Here is a 17,361-nt window from a genome sequence, read left to right on the forward strand (position 1 = left end):
GATTTTGCTGGATTTCTTTTTTGAGGGGTGGAGCCAAGAACCTTTGTGCTACCAGTAATGTGGAAAATAGAAAAGCTAAGGACGATGAAATTAGAAGTATAAAATACAAAAAACGCCTAAACTTACGTTTAATAATTTATCAATTAAAATGAGAATGCCTCCCAAATAACACCAATTTTTCAAAATTGCACCAAATAACATACATAAATTGCAAAGACATATACAGACAAAAAGCAAGGGTAGCTATCTATAGTCAGCCCTGCTCTCACTCCTATCTTGCCGCGAAGATTGACACCCTAATCCTGCGCCCCTGCTCACCGTCGACTGTCCCTATATCGACCATGCAGCCCATATTTCTTCAAGTGCCTCCTTATTGTGCATCTTGAAACAGCCACACCGCTAGTTTTCAGTGAGTCCTGTATTTTAGATGATGTTATTTGTGTTTTTTTCTTTGCATCCCAAACCATTTTCTTGTCAGTTGTGGCTGCAATTTTTGTTGGTCTACCTGATTGTGGTTTAGTTTTTACAGAGACTCTGATTTTCCATTTCTTAATCACAGTTTGAACACTTTTGACTGTTATTATCAATTCCTTGGATTTTTTTTGTATCTCTTTCCTGTTTTATACAGTTCAACTATCTTTTACCATAGATTCATTGACAAGTCTTTTGCTTCCCCATGACTCACAATCCAGAAATGTAAGTGGTTGGATGAAAGTTGCAAGAGTCTGTCTGGATCCCAGAAATTCATTCAGCTTTTATGCACACACACCGATTACAAGCAAACAGGTCATATGTGAGGATGTCACCTTTATTAGCCATTCAAACCCATTTGTGTCAGCGTCTGGGCATGTTATCAGGCCAAAATCAGCAGAGTAAGTGAACTTTCGATCAGGGTCATTTGGATGTTTTTGGTTGTCATGATTTAAAAAGAGAAAACACAGTAGTTTGACAATAAATGGCTTCACCCAACCACTAACCATGAATGGGAAAAAAAATTGTGTTATCCTTCATATTTTCTGAAAAAATGCCTAGAAAGCAAAAAAATCTGCTGGGGTATGTAAACCTTTGAGCAAAACTGTATAAGGATCTTGGAGATGGGAATAACCCTTTAAGTCAAACACTATATCCATGTAGATGTTAACCCAATTGACATGTATTCCATTTGTGCAGTATAAGATAATGGTTAGAGATGAGCGAACCGGTCGTGGTTCGGCTCGAGTTCGGTTCGTCGAACGGAGGTCCCGTTCGAGTTCAGTTCGTCGAACGTTCGACGAACTGAACTCGAACCGCCTAGGAAACAATGGCAGGCATTCACAAACACATAAAAACACCTAGAAAACACCCTCAAAGGTGTCCAAAAGGTGACAAACAACACAACACAAACACATGGGAAAGTGACAAGGACATATACTCATGCGAAAACAAAAGAGCTGGACAAGGAAAAAGAGGAGGAGACACAGATATAGGCATGCCACGCCCTTCTAAAATCATATAAAACACCGCAAGGTGACTCCAAGCGGAGTCTCCCTTTTCTCCAAAAATTGGGCCACACACACACCCACCCCTTCAGTGGCAGCAGTTGTGCCCCAGTTGTACACTTCACAGCTAGATTTGCATCAAGCACATTCAAAAATACGCCATTCTTAACCGTCCCCAGGATGACACCGGAGTAGGTAGCAAAGTCTTTGCTGAACCATAACTTGTTCATCTTGGCTCCTTTTTAAAAACACTGTAAGCAAGGGTTACTCCAAGCGGAGTCTCCCTTTTTTCCAAAAATTGGGCCCCACACATACCCACCCCTTCAGTGGCAGCAGTTGTGCCCCAGTTGTACAATTCACAGCTAGATTTGCATTAAGCACATTCAAAAATACGCCATTCTTAACCGTCCCCAGGATGACACCGGGGTAGGTAGCAAAGTCTTTGCTGAACCATGACTTGTTCATCTTGGCTCCTTTTAAAAAACACAGCAAGCAAGGGTTACTCCAAGCGGAGTCTTCCTTTTTCCAAAAATTGGGCCCCACACATACCCACCCCTTCAGTGGCAGCAGTTGTGCCCCAGTTGTACACTTCACAGCTAGATTTGCATCAAGCACATTCAAAAATACGCCATTCTTAACCGTCCCCAGGATGACACCGGGGTAGGTAGCAAAGTCTTTGCTGAACCATGACTTGTTCATCTTGGCTCCTTTTTAAAAACACGGCAAGCAAGGGTTACTCCAAGCGGAGTCTCCCCTTTTTTCCAAAAATTGGGCCACACAGACACTAACCCCTTCAGTGGCAGCACTTGTGCCCCAGTTGTACACTTCACAGCTAGATTTGCATCAAGCACATTCAAAAATACGCCATCCTTAACTGTCCCCAGGATGACACCGGGGTAGGTAGCTAAGTTTTTCCTGATCCCAGCTCTGTTCATCTTGGATCATTTTTAAAAACACTGTAAGCAAGGGTTACTCCAAGCGGAGTCTCCCTTTTTTTCAAAAAATTGGGCCCCACAGACACCCCATCAGTGGCAGCACTTGTGCCCTAGTTGCAAACAGGATGTTTTGATTTGCATCAAGCACATTCAAAAATACGCCATAATTAACCATCCCCAGCATGACACCGGGGTAGGTAGCTAAGTCTTTCCTGATCCCAGCTCTGTTCATCTTGTATCATTTTTAAAAACACTGTAAGCAAGGGTTACTCCAAGCGGAGTCTCCCTTGTTTCCAAAGATTGGGCCACACACACACCCACCCCTTCAGTGGCAGCACTTGTGCCCCAGTTGTACACTTCACAGCTAGATTTGCATCAAGCACATTCAAAAATACGCCATTCTTAACCGTCCCCAGGATGACACCGGGGTAGGTAGCAAAGTCTTTGCTGAACCATGACTTGTTCATCTTGGCTCCTTTTAAAAAACACAGCAAGCAAGGGTTACTCCAAGCGGAGTCTCCCTTTTTTTCCAAAAATTGGGCCACACACATACCCACCCCTTCAGTGGCAGCAGTTGTGCCCCAGTTGTACACTATACAGCTAGATTTGCATCAAGCACATTCAAAAATATGCCATTCTTAACCGTCCCCAGGATGACACCGGGGTAGGTAGCAAAGTCTTTGCTGAACCATGACTTGTTCATCTTGGCTCCTTTTAAAAAACACAGCAAGCAAGGGTTACTCCAAGCGGAGTTTCCCTTTTTTCCAAAAATTGGGCCACACAGACACCCCATCAGTGGCAGCACTTGTGCCCTAGTTGCAAACAGGATGTTTTGATTTGCATCAAGCACATTCCAAATCCACTAGCATTTACTCTCCCCAGGATGACACAAAGGTAGTAAATTCCTTGTGGATCCATGACTTGTTCATTTTGATGAACGTTAGTCTGTCCACATTGTCACTGGACAGACGCGTGCGCTTATCTGTCAGCACACACCCAGCAGCACTGAAGACACGTTCAGAGACAACGCTGGCAGCTGGACACGACAAAATCTCCCAAGGCGTAAGTGGAGAGCTCTGGCCATTTTTCAAGATTTGAAGCCCAAAATGAGCAAGGCTCCATTTGCAAAGTCATGGCATCAATGTTCATTTGGAGATACTCCTGTATCATCCTCTCCAGCCGTTGACTATGTGTCAGACTTGTTGTCTCTGGTGGCCTTGCAAAGGACGGTCTAAAAAAATTATGAAAAGATTCCATAAAGTTGCTGTTACCAGCACCAGATACGGTGCTACTGGTACGGGTAGACTGTTGAAGATGACGAGACCGTCCCATGTTTGTCAAGTTACAACTGGGAGATTCACTCCCTGCACCTGCACGGTTGTTTGGTGGAAAAGCCGAGCTAAGATCGAGTAACAGCTTCTGCTGATACTCCTGCATACGTGCGTCCCTTTCTATGGCTGGAATTATGTCACAAAATTTGGATTTGTACCGGGGATCTAATAGTGTGGCAAGCCAGTAGTCATCATCACTTCTAATTTTGACAATACGAGGGTCATGTTGGAGGTAGTGCAGCAAGAAGGCGCTCATGTGTCTTGCGCAGCCATGCGGACCAAGTCCACGCTGTGTTTGTGGCATAGAGGTGCTAACCGTTCTTTCTTCCTCTGACATCTCCCCCCAACCTCTTTCAACAGAAACTTGACCAAGGTCTCCCTCATCCGCTGAGTCTTCCATGTCCATGGACAGTTTGTCATCCATTTCTTCATGTTCTCTTGCACCTTCCTCAACATTTCGCCTGCTACCATGCTCCCTTGTTGATCCCTGTCCCCCATGGTCCCATGCCTGCCGCGTTGGTGATGATGAACGTCTGGACCTTGGTGATGTTGTTGTGTCTTGCACATATGAATCCTCCTGTAGTTCCTCCCCTTCCTGTTGTCCCACCCCCTGACTCCGAATAGTGTTTAGCGTGCGCTCCAGCATGTAAATGACTGGAATTGTCATGCTGATAATGGCATTGACAGCGCTAAACATATTCGTCGCCATGTCGAAACTGTGCAGAAGGGTGCATAGGTCCTTGATCTGAGACCACTCCATCAGGGTGATCTTCCCCACCTCTGCATCTCGTTGGCCCAGGCTATACGTCATGACGTATTGCACCAGGGCTCGGCGGTGCTGCCACAGTCGCTGTAACATGTGGAGAGTCGAATTCCAGCGTGTCGGCACATCGCATTTTAGGCGATGAACCGGCAGGCCAAAAGACTTCTGCAGCGATGCAAGTCGCTCAGCTGCGGCGGTTGAACGGCGGAAGTGAGCAGACAGTTTTCGTGCCCTGGTCAGAAGGCCATCTAGGCCGGGATAGTGTGTTAAAAATTGCTGGACAACAAGGTTCAACACGTGAGCCATACAAGGCACGTGTGTCACCTTGCCCAGGCGAAGGGCCGAACCCAGGTTTGCAGCATTGTCGCACACGGCCTTACCAGTCTGCAGGTTGAGTGGAGACAACTCGGACCGCAGAGCTGACCACAACTCCTCAGCTGTGTGACTCCTATTCCCAAGACATGTCAAGCTAAAGACCGCCTGATGCCGTTGCGCTCTGCTGCCAGCATAGTAATGAGGGGTGCGTGATTCCTTCTGCGCAGTGCGAACGCTGGTGGCCTGACCAGGCAGGCTTGGGGCGGAGGTGGAGGACCCAGATGAGGTGGAGGAGGCAGAAGCAGTGGCGGAACTTGGACAGACAGAGGATTGACACACAAGTCGTGGGGATGGCAAGACTTGTGCAGCAGACCCTTCACCATCTATCACCATAGTTACCCAGTGCCCAGTCAGCGACATGTAACGTCCCTGTCCATGCTTACTGGTCCAAGTATCGGTGGTGAAATGCACCCGTTGACACACAGAGTTTCTCAAGGAAGCGGTGATGTTGTGTGCGACATGCTGGTGTAGCGCGGGCACACCTTTCTTAGAGAAGTAGTGGCGACTGGGCATCTGGTACTGGGGCACAGCGACAGACATAAGGTCTCTAAAATCCTGTGTGTCCACCAGGCGGAAAGCCAGCATTTCGGTAGCCAAGAGCTTACAGAGGGATAAAGTCAACCTCTTAGCTTTGTCATGGGTCGCAGGAAATGGCCTTTTATTTGTCCACATCTGAGGGACAGAGATCTGGCTGCTGTGTGTAGACGGTGTTGAGTAGGGTGTCCCTGGAAAAATGCAGCTTTGTGAGGAAAGTGCAGGCGTAGACATGATGTCGCCTTCATCCAACGTTGGTGCTATCGATGTCTGAGAGAGCTGTACACACGTACTTGTTTTCCCTTCCAAACCAACTGACGACCTACCAAGCAAACTGCCTGTTGCGGTTACAGTGGTGGAAGTTGTGCGTGGAAAACCAGGTGTGACAGCTGTCCCCACAGTCCTAGAACATGAAGATCGCGCGGATGCACTAGAAGGGGCAGGCGGTGGATGGTTCGCTCCGCTAGGCCGCATTGCAGCACGGTGAGCTTCCCACCGGGAAATATGATATTTATTCATGTGACGATTCATGGAAGAAGTTGTCAAACTGCTGAGGTTTTGCCCTCTACTAACAGAATCATGACAAATTTTACAGATCACATAATTTGGGCGATCTTTTGCTATGTCAAAAAAGGACCAGGCTAGGCAAGGCTTAGAGGGCATGCGACCTGTTGATCCACCCCGACTAGTGCTCAGAGGCAGAGTTTTGGCTGAGGATGCAGTTGTAGACGTGCTACCAGTACTCCGACTCTGTCCAGGAAGGCGCAAGGTAACTTCGTCATCAGTTGCATCCTCCTCCACCACCTCTGTTGACCTCCTCGAGTGCCTGACTGTGGGTTGACAGTAGGTGGGATCTAGAACTTCCTCATCAATTGTTGTGTTTGCACTCCCCTCACCCTCAGACCGAGCCTCTTCTTGCCCTGACCAAATATTTAAGTTGTCATCCCAATCTGGTATCTGCGTCTCATCGTCATCAGTATGTTCCTCATTGTCTATAACAACAGGTGTTACAGTTTGTGAATAAGGGTCAACATTATGCTCAGAAACTTGGTCCTCACGGCCTGAATCAGAGTCACAAAGGTTCTGGGCATCACTGCAGACCATTTCCTGGTCTGTACTCACTGTAGCTTGGGAGCAGACCTCTGATTCCCAGGCTATAGTGTGACTGAACAGCTCTGCAGACTCAGCCATCTCAGTTCCACCATACTGTGCAGGGCGGATGGAGACTTCAGAGCTGGGAGAAAGCAAGTTTGATTGGGATGACAACTAAGAGGACTGGTGTTTTTTGGATGCGGTAGTTGAGGTGGCGGAGAGGGCACTTGTTGGACCACTTGAGTTCCATTCAAGCATTTTCCTTTTTTGGCCATCATCTGCCTTTGTTCCAGTTGTTCGTGTCCGTAAAAAAGGGAGCACATCGGATTGTCCACGGTAAGTAGTAGACATCTTACTTTTGCTGGAAGATGGTCTATCTTCAGCAGATATTAATGGAACTTTGCCACCTTCCCCACGGACAAACCCTTTTTTTCCTTTTCCAACACGCCTCTTCCCCTTTCCACCAGCATCTGTCATTTTGCCACTCATTTTGATTGCGACAAGATTGTGCACTTAAAATGTGGTAGTAAAAATTGAGAGGTGGTGTAGATTGCAGCGGTGGTCTATCTTTATTAACAGCAGAATAAACAACAATAATTATCACTAACAATGCAACTACGGCCTTTAAACTGGCAGCAGTGTTTGCTAGTATAATGGCTTAGTAACAATGAGTTTGAGTGTGCAATGCAGGCAGACGTGCTGCAAATATCTTTGCACTAGTGGGACAATACAGAAGTCCAACAGCCACTTTTAGGATGCCACTAAGTTCACTCCGTGTTTGCTAGTATAATGGCTTAGTAACAATGAGTTTGAGTGTGCAATGCAGGCAGACGTGCTGCAAATATCTTTGCACTAGTGGGACAATACAGAAGTCCAACAGCCACGTTTAGGATGCCCCTAAGTTCACTCAGTGTTTGCTAGTATAATGGCTTAGTAACAATGAGTTTGAGTGTGCAAAGGGCAGGAGGGTACAGTGGCAGGGTTGTGGGTCTCTGGGTAGAGGAAAGGAAGCCTGCCTTTCTATCCCTCCTAATGGGGAAATGCAGCGAGGAAATCCCTGACCTTAGCTACACAGACGCTGTCATCTTGTGTAGCTGTTAAACTCTGTTTTCACGGACCTGTCACCTATGGCTCTGACCCTGCCGGTATTAGCCCTTAAAAGGACTGACAGAAACTTCTATCCCTATTCTCTACAGCGCTGTGTATGGAGCGTACACAGCAGTATCGGAGATAGGAGCTGCGCCAGTGATGACTGACACCAAGGACGCAGAAGGCAGATAATGGCGTGCTGGAGGAAAATGTCCGTTTTTATAATGCAGGGACATGTGACATGGACATCCTATCACACATGCCGTTGCTTCTCTGGCTAAAAGTCCACTTATCTGTGTGTGTGTCTGGGATTGGCTGACATGCTGGCCCGCCCCACTACACGCGCGCGCTTAGGGAAGGAAGACAAGGAAAAAAAAAAAAAAATGGCAATTGCCATTATCCATACAGCAGTGATCTGAATGCGCTGTTCCCGCACACTATACGCTGAAATTTCATAATAGTGTGAGTCACAGAGTGACTTACACTATTACAGCGGAAAGCCAGCTAGTAATTAGCTGGTCTTTTTGCTGCTAGAACCGTTCTCGAACGTATCTAGAACTATCGAGCTTTAGCAAAAAGCTCGAGTTCTAGTTCTATCTAGAACAGCCCCCAAAATCACTCGAGCCGCGAACTGGAGAACCTCGAACCGCGAACCGCGCGCAACTCTAATAATGGTACATTGAGGTTAGCGGACTATCACCATTCTCGTGTATAAGTGACCTATGTGCTTACAGTATGTGTAACAGGCAACAAAGAAATCTTGTGTGATCTGATCCAATAGGAGTGGTCTTTTCTAACTGTCGCTACAAATAGTTAAGACATTTTTAAAGACTGCTTGCAAAGTTGCTTCGTTTTTTATTGTATAGGAATTGGATCAATAAAAAATGGTTGTATAAGGTGAACGTAGCAATATAAGTAATAATTACAGTATATAAAAAAAATGTTACCTCTTACCTGGCAAAACTATTAAATGTACAAGTAAAAGGGATTGTCTAGGACTTGTACCCGAAAACAGCTACTACACACTTTATGGAGCTTTGTTTTCTTCCAGTCGCAGTGGAGCCGCACCAGTACTCAACCAAAACGATTAGTGACCTATTCTATTAATAGGCCAACAATCTCTCAGTACTGGACTGACTACCCCTTTACAAGTTTTAATTTACCACTTACTAAACAAAATTAGAACATTCCTCCAAAGCAATGGTGAAACTGCTGTCTTTCTAAAACAAATATAAAAAGTTAATCATTGAGTTATATGTACCCATAAATGGTTGGGTTGCAAAATATCTTTCTGCAAAAGACAAACCATCTCCGACTAAGCTGACCGAAAAGTAAAATAAACTAAGGCTTTCAGAATGTGGATAGTCAAAGATGTTGTTTTTTTCTGTGTAAAAGTATTTATATTGTGTAAAAAAATAGTAAAGTACAAAAAAATACACATATTATTTTGGTGTAACTGTAACAACACATAAAGTTCAAATAATGATTATGCAGTGATGCATGGTATATAACATATAAAACAATACCAGAATTGCTAAAAGTAAAATTTGTCTCTGAAAAAAAGCCCTCACAATATATAAAATAGGAAAAAAAGTTATCATACTTGTAATGCAGTGATGGAAAAAAATAGTCTGCTCATAAGGCATTAAAGGGAACCAACCAGCAGGATTTTCATTTACAGTACAGACCAAAAGTTTGGACACACCTTCTCACCTCTAGAACAACTGTTAAGAGGAGACTGTGTGAAGCAGGCCTTCATGGTATAATAGCTGCTAGGAAACCACTGCTAAGGACAGGCAACAAGCAAAAGAGATTTGTTTGGGCTAAAGAACACAAGGAATGGACATTAGACCAGTGGAAATCTGTATTTTGGTCTGATGAGTCTAAATGTGAGACCTTTGGATCCAACCACCGTGTCTTTGTAGAAAAGGTGAATGGATGGACTCTACATGGCTGGTTCCCACCGTGAAGCATGGACGAGGAGGTGTGATGGTGTGGGGGTGCTTTCCTGGTTACACTGTTGGGGATTTATTCAAAATTGAAGGCATACTGAACCAGCATGGCTACCACAGCATCTTGCAGCGGCATGCTATTCCATCCGATTTGCGTTTAGTTGGACCATCATTTATTTTTCAACAGGGCAATGATCCCAAACACACCTCCAGGCTGTGTAAGGGCTATTTGACTAAGAAGGAGAGTGATGGGATGCTATGCCAGATGACCTGGCCTCCACAGTCACCAGACCTGAACCCAATCGAGATGGTTTGGGGTGAGCTGGACCGCAGAATGAAGGCAAAAGGGCCAACAAGTGCTAAGCATCTCTGGGAACTCCTTCAAGAATGTTGGAAAACCATTTCCAGTGACTACCTCTTGAAGCTCATCAAGAGAATGCCAACAGTGTGCAAAGTAGTAATAAAAGCAAAAGGTGGCTACTTTGAAGAACCTAGAATATAAGACATATTTTCAGTTGTTTCAAACTTTTTTAAGTATTCCATTCCACATGTTTTCATTCATAGTTTTGATGCCTTCAATGTGAATCTACAATTTTCAGAGTCCTGAAAATAAAGAAAACTCTTTGAATGAGAAGGTGTGTACAAACTTTTGGTCTGTACTGTATAAAGTCAATCCAGTGCTATACTGGTGCTAGGATGCTGAATCTAAGCATAGCATTTGCTCTGGGATTGGATGTTTTATTACCGTAATATTTGCAACTAAAGTTGTAGAAATGCACTCCCCTTGCTGACATCATGGACTTTAATTCCAACACCTGCTCATTAGCATTTATCACTATTGCAGCAAACTCTTCACTAAATTGGTGTTGAGTCGGTACCTGTGCATAGTGCTATCTCCGGCGCCATCTTTGTGAAGACTCTTGACTTCCTTCATTGACTGATGGATCAGCTCTCGTTGGACATGGTCACAACACAAGTGGAGACCACCCACCCCCAAGATCATCTCCCCACACGTTACCGTAGCCCACACCCAGAAGACAAGCCGCACACTTCAGATGAGACCGGTGAGTTGATTTTGGGAGCGGTCTCCACTAAGCGCATCCATCAGTCCAATGTAGGAAAACAGAGTCTTCACAAAGATGTACAAGGCAGATATACAGCAAATAACAGTTCACAGTTTGTATACCCACTGTGAGACAATGACAGATGTTATATATGAAGGTTGCTATGTTTTCCCCACATTGTGCATAGAAACCTACTGAGACCCACTGGAGTGTGAACTTAAGGTATTTGATGTAGTCTTTTCAGAAAACCTGTTTGGAGCTTTTCATTTTGTAGAGATCTGTAGGATTAGTAATGGGACGGATCTCTCCCTCCAGGCCGGGTCTTGCAAGTGGTCCATGGTCATGATTTTTATTCAAAGGAAATCTGTCACCAGATTTTTGCCGCCTAATCTGAGAGCAGCATAATGTACAGACAGAGACCCTGAGTCCAGCGATGTGTCACTTACTGGAATGCTTAGTGTACCGCCACGCACTTGGCTGCAGCCGAGCCGCTCGGGTCCGGGCTCGTTTGGTGGATGGCTCGAGCGCCTCCGGACCCGGGGGTCACGTCGCTCTGCAAGGGGGTTGCTGGTGATCTTGATGGGGGGTGGTTAGGTAGGTGTACGGCCGGAGCCGTGTTTGAGTTCGTGACGCCACCCACAGGGCGTGGTAAAGGCGTATACACCTCCACTGCAGTTACGGGGCACCCAGGGGAGATGGTAGTGCAGCAAGATGTTAACCCCTCCATGGGCAGAGATGGTGGCCCCGGGACCCGCTTGGGGAGATTGGCAATTAGGTGGTGCAGGGCGGTGCGCGGCCGGATGGCACTGTTGTACTCACGATTACTGACACACACAAGTCTCTGATGAACAAAGTTGATGGTGGTTGGTGCCCGCAACCGGCTGCGTCTTGTCCCCCACCCGGGTTGGTGGTCCTGGCCTTCTTCCTGCACCTTGTTATGTTTGTGTAGACTGCCTGTGCCTTAGTAGCGGGAGTCTGCTCCCCGGCTGTGTATGTACCGGTGGAGTCCGTTTGCCCGCAGGTGCTGGCCCGTGGGATCTATCTGCCTGTGCGGTGGCTTTCTGTCCCCCTCGGTGGGCTGTTGCCTTCTTTTGGGTCTTGGGATGGTAAAGGACCTAAGGTCCAGACCTCAATCAGTGAATTCGACATGGTCCAGTGGCTTCTGGGCCTCATTCTAGGTCTGAGTACCCCCCTTGTGCTCCGGTTTCCAGTCGGTTCCACTACCCTGTCCCGGTCCTTTACGGTTCCACCTGGCCGTCTTCCCGGCTCCTGCAGGCCAGGCCACCGCCTGCCTCCTAGCCAAGGTACCAGGGCTACGACCCTGGCACCTGTCAGTTTCCACTGCAGACCTGTCACCACAGGCCTGCTGCACACTCCTCCTCTCAACTTGACTGCTCACAACTCACTACTCAACTGACTATGTGTTCCCTGCCTCCGACCCTCTGAACTCCTCGGTGGGCATGGCCAACTGCCTGGCTCCACCCCCTGGTGTGACAATCAAGCTCTGAGGGAGGTGACTAGGGTTTAATGTGATTGGCTGCTGTTACCTTTTTAGGGGGACGGGTGTTATGCAAGGCCCTACCTGTGACTACCTGGCTAGTCCAGGGCGTCATACTTAGTGTAGTTTTTATAAAATCACTGTTTAATCAGTAGGAAATTATCATTAGAGGACTACTTGTGCCCCTGCTAGATAGTCAAACATATTCATGAGCTCTGCCTAACCCCACCCCCACCACTGCTTGGCAGCTTTCTATGTACACTTTACATGGAAAAAAGCTGCCAATCAATGTTGTGGTCGGGGATATAAAGCTCCACATTCAAATAACTACAGTAAATAAAACAGTGCTTTTATCAAAATGACAAGCAGCCACACAAGTGTCACATCGCTGGAATCAGGGTCTTTGTCTCTACATTATGTTGCATTCAGATGTAGTTGCAAAAACCTGGTGACAGATTCCCTTTAAACTTGAAGCAAAGTGCAGGGTGTGTCTCAGTTGAATTTTGGTTGCAAAGTATCAGGTTCTGTGAGCAGGTCTGTCAGAGATAAATACAATGACCCCAAACACACCTCCAGGCTGTGTAAGGGCTATTTGACTAAGAAGGATAGTGATGGGGTGCTACGCCAGATGACCTGGCCTCCACAGTCACCAGACCTGAACCCAATCGAGATGGTTTGGGGTGAGCTGGACCGCAGAGTGAAGGCAAAAGGGCCAACAAGTGCTTAGCATCTCTGGGAACACCTTCAAGACTGTTGGAAGACCATTTCCGGTGACTACCTCTTGAAGCTCATCAAGAGAATGCCAAGAGTGTGCAAAGCAGTAATCAAAGCAAAACGTGGCTACTTTGAAGAACCTAGAATATAAGACATATTTTCAGTTGTTTCACACTTTTTTAAGTATTCCATTCCACATGTTTTCATTCATAGTTCTGATGCCTTCAAAGTGAATCTACAATTTTTAGAGTCATGAAAATAAAACTCTTTGAATGGGAAGGTGTGTACAAACTTTTTGTCTGTACTATATATATATATATATATATATATATATATATAATATATTGTGAGGCTGTGACAGGGGTAATATTTGAAGGTCACTATGTATCCACCAGAATGTGTCTGGAAACCTTCTGAGTTTGCTAAAGCCATTACTGGGAAAGAGAGGCGGACTCCTTCCCCAGTCCAGGTTTTGTAACATCCTCATGTCCAGCATTTGGTTTAAAATCTTGCAGGGCACATCAGGGTGTGTCTCAGTTGAGAGCCAGGCTTGTTGAAGCAAACACATGCTGTGTGGGCTGGCTCTGTGTGGAGTGAACACTGGCCAGGAGTGTGAGCCTGGGAGATCCTAAACAGATCCCTGCAGTTAACGGGGTTCTAAGGTAACAAGACTTTTTAGGATTTGTCTATATGCACCGGCTGTTATCCGGAAGAGACTTTATTTGACTGTGGAAAACTGGATCTATTTATGCTGCAACAATAAATAGACCGTTGGTGTGAACACACTGCTGCCTCACTGCCTCACGTTTTTGCCCAAGCAACGCTGCTACCTCACATTGTGGTGGAGAATGCAGGCATTGCAGCCTGGTTGCTAGGGGCAACAACCCAGTTTCCACATGTTCATGATCAAGCCTGGAAAGCTACAGTTTAACCCAGCAGCCACCATGGAGAAACTTGTAAAGCAGCTGGCCCAGTCTAGTGCTCAATTACAGCAGACTTTTGCACAAACCGGTGCTCAGCAGCAACAAACCAATGCCCAGCTGCAGCGGGCGTTAGTTCAGCAACAGGAGACAAACAGCTTGTTGACTCAGCAGCTTGCAGCTCTGCGAGATGCGTTCTCAGCGGCAACTCCAGGTCATCCAGCCCCTCCTGCAGCCCAGGACAGAGTAAGGGCCGGCACTTACAAAGATAAGTGCAGACAACGACCCAAAAGCTTTTCTCTCCATGTTTGAGAGGACTGTTGAGCTAGAGAAATTGCCTATCGACCGTTGGACTGATGTCGTGTCCCCGTTCTTGGTAGGTGAACCCCAAAAAGCCTACCTGGATCTCAGTACTGAGGATGCCCAGGACTATGGCACACTGAAAGGTGAGATCCTTGCACGATTGGGGGTTAACACTTATCTCCGGGCCCAGCGAATGCATCAGTGGTCCTTTGTGGAGGGAAAACCCGCACGTTCACAGGCCCATGTCTTACTGGACCTTGTAAAAAAATGGCTCCAACTGGAGACCTTGAGCCCTGGACAGATGATTGAGCGGGTTGTGATTGAACGGTTTGTGTGAACTTTGCCAGCTCCCATTCAACGGTGGGTGGGCCAGGGGGATCCAACTACCTTAGACCAACTAGTGAGTTTGGTGGAACGCTACACGGCTACCCAGGAGTTGGTTCGGGACTCTGCTCCATGGCGGGCACTTCGTAGGGACACCCCCTACACAGTCGGCGAAAGACTCCCATTCCTCCTCAGGGGCTACCCTGTCTCCAGCCCTGGCAGAGAGTAAACCCCAGACTAAGGTCAGCCGGGGTCCCGGTTCCCCAAAGTCAGACACCCAGAACAGGGACACCTCTGCTGTTATGTGCTGGCGGTGCCATCAGCTAGGGCATATGACGGCACAGTGCCTGCTCACATCAGAACCCATGGACTGCCGGTACGCTCGCTGGGAATCAATGTATTCCCAAACTGTTTGTGCCGTAAGCACTGTCACTATGGGGGAGGAGCCCCATCTCTGCAAAGTACGTGTTAATGGCTATCTGGCAGAGGTTTTCTTGGACTCAGGAAGTGTAGTGACTCTTGTACATGCCTCCTTGGTCTCCGGGAAAAACCCCACAGGACACAAAATAGGGGTACTCTGTATACATGGAGACCTCCGTGAATACCCGATGGAAAGGGTCACCATTGCTACCTCATGTGGAGAGGTACAAAATGAAGTGGGGGTGACAAAAAAACTCCCTTATGATGTTATTTTGAAAAGAGACTTGCCCCTGTTCTAGACATTATGTGGGAGGCGAACCAGCCCTCCATGGTGTATGATTGAAATGATTGAACAAGGCTCTGAGCCAGAAGATCCCGAATCAGGGATACCTGCCGTAGGGGTCACCAGTATAGGGACAGAGTGTAACCCTGACAGGTTCCCCCTAGAGGTAATGGCAGGAGAGGTTGAGCCACCCGAGCCAATCCCGGAGTTGATCGTGTCCCCAGATAATTTTGGGACAGCACAGCTCCGGGACCCTATCTTGGCTCCAGGACGTGGAAATGTACAGGTAATTGATGTTGTGCCCCAGCGACCTGGTGCCAAGCTGGAAACTCCCTACATGGCTCTAAAGCGAGAGTTGCTCTATTTGGGTTGATAAAATCTGGGGTGAAATAGTGGAACAGTTGGTGGTCCCTCAGCCGTACTGCCGTCAGGCCTTGGAATTGGCTCATAATTACCTAATGAGTGGGCACGCAGGTGAAGAGAAAACGCGGGAGCGCATGTTCCAGCGGTTTTACTGGCCAGGGGTAGGCGCAGAAATTAAGAGGTTCTGTGAGTCCTGCCCTGTTTGTCAGTTGTCTGCACCCATGCACCGTTTCCGTAGTCCTCTGATATCTTTACCCATTATAGAGGTGCCTTTTAAGCCGATTGCGGTGGATCTGATCTGAGCTATTGTAAAATCAGTCCATGGTCACCAGCACATCCTGGTAGTGATGGATTACGCAACGCGTTATCCGGAGGCCGTTCCACTGCATCACACCTCGGCGAAGCTTATTGCTCGGGAGTTGTTTGCCATGTTCTGTCGCGTGGGGTTACCCAAAGAAATCCTGACCGATCAGGGAACTCCCTTTATGTCTAAAATTACTAAGGAACTGTGCAAACTCCTTCAGATTAAGCAGCTACGCACGTCAGTGTACCATCCCCAGACCAATGGTCTAGTGGAACGTTTCAATAAAACTCTGAAGTCTATGTTGAAAAAGGTGGTCTCCAAAGAGGGGAAAGATTAGGACATGTTATTGCCCTATTTAATGTTCTCTATCCGTGAAGTCCCACAATCTTCCACTGGGTTCTCGCCATTTGAGTTACTGTATGGCAGACATCCGCGGGGACTGATGGATATAGTTAAAGAAACTTGGGAACAGGAGCCCACCCCTCACAAAAGCACGGTTGAATATGTTATGGGTATGCAGGATCATATCACGGCAGTAATGCCCATTGTTAAAGAACATTTGCTGTATGCTCAGGCGGCCCAAAGCACTCAGTATAATAGAAAGGCCTTCGTCCAGTCTTTTAAACCGGGGGATCATGTCTTAGTCCTAATACCTATCGCAGAAAGTAAGTTCTTAGCCAAATGGCAAGGTCCCTATGCGATCCAGGAGAAGGTAGGTGAAGTAAACTATAAGGTGTATCAGCGAGGTAGAAGAAAACCTGAGCAAATATACCATGCAAACCTGCTAAAGGCGTGGAAAGACAGGGAATGTATGATGACAAACGTACTGTTGAACCTATCCTTTTCAGGTGCCTTGACAACCACCAAGGATGAGTTCCCTGATGATGAATTGGGAGTAAGGTTAGGGGATTCTCTCTCAAAACAGCAGACACAGGAATCTCGGAGGTTAGTGCAGCAGAATACGGATGTGTTCTCAGACCTACCCGGCCGAACAACCGTAATCCACCATGACTTTGTCACCAAGCCTCAAGTAAGGGTACGCATGAGGCCATACCGAGTACCAGAGGCTCGTAGGCAAGCCATTGCAGAGGAGATAAAAAAATGCTCCAAATAGGGGTTATTGAAAAATCCACGAGCGAATGGGCCAGTCCCATTGTGCTGATCCCAAAACCAGACTGGTCTTTAAGATTCTGTAATGATTTCCGAAAGTTAAATGAAGTTTCGAAGTTTGATATGTATCCCATGCCCAGGCTCGACGAGCTAATAGAGAGATTGGGATGGGCCCAGTACTTCACGACTCTCGATCTCACTAAAAGGTTACTGGCAGGTGCCGCTGACAGAGACGGCAAAAGAAAAGACTGCTTTTGTCACGCCAGGGGGGCTCTATCACTATGTCGTCTTACCATTTGGTTTACATGGGGCACCGGCCACGTTTCAGAGATTAATGGACATAGTGTTAGAGCCCCATCAAAAGTATGCCTCTGCATATCTGGATGACATCATCATCTATAACAGTGACTGGAGCACCCATCTATCTCAGGTACAAGCGGTAGTGGATTCGCTCAGAGCTGCTGGTCTGACGGCGAATCCACACAAATGTGCTATGGGTCTCAAAGAAA

This window comes from Anomaloglossus baeobatrachus, chromosome 3, assembly GCF_048569485.1.
Source record: "Anomaloglossus baeobatrachus isolate aAnoBae1 chromosome 3, aAnoBae1.hap1, whole genome shotgun sequence".
NCBI classification, from domain to species: Eukaryota; Metazoa; Chordata; class Amphibia; order Anura; family Aromobatidae; genus Anomaloglossus; species Anomaloglossus baeobatrachus.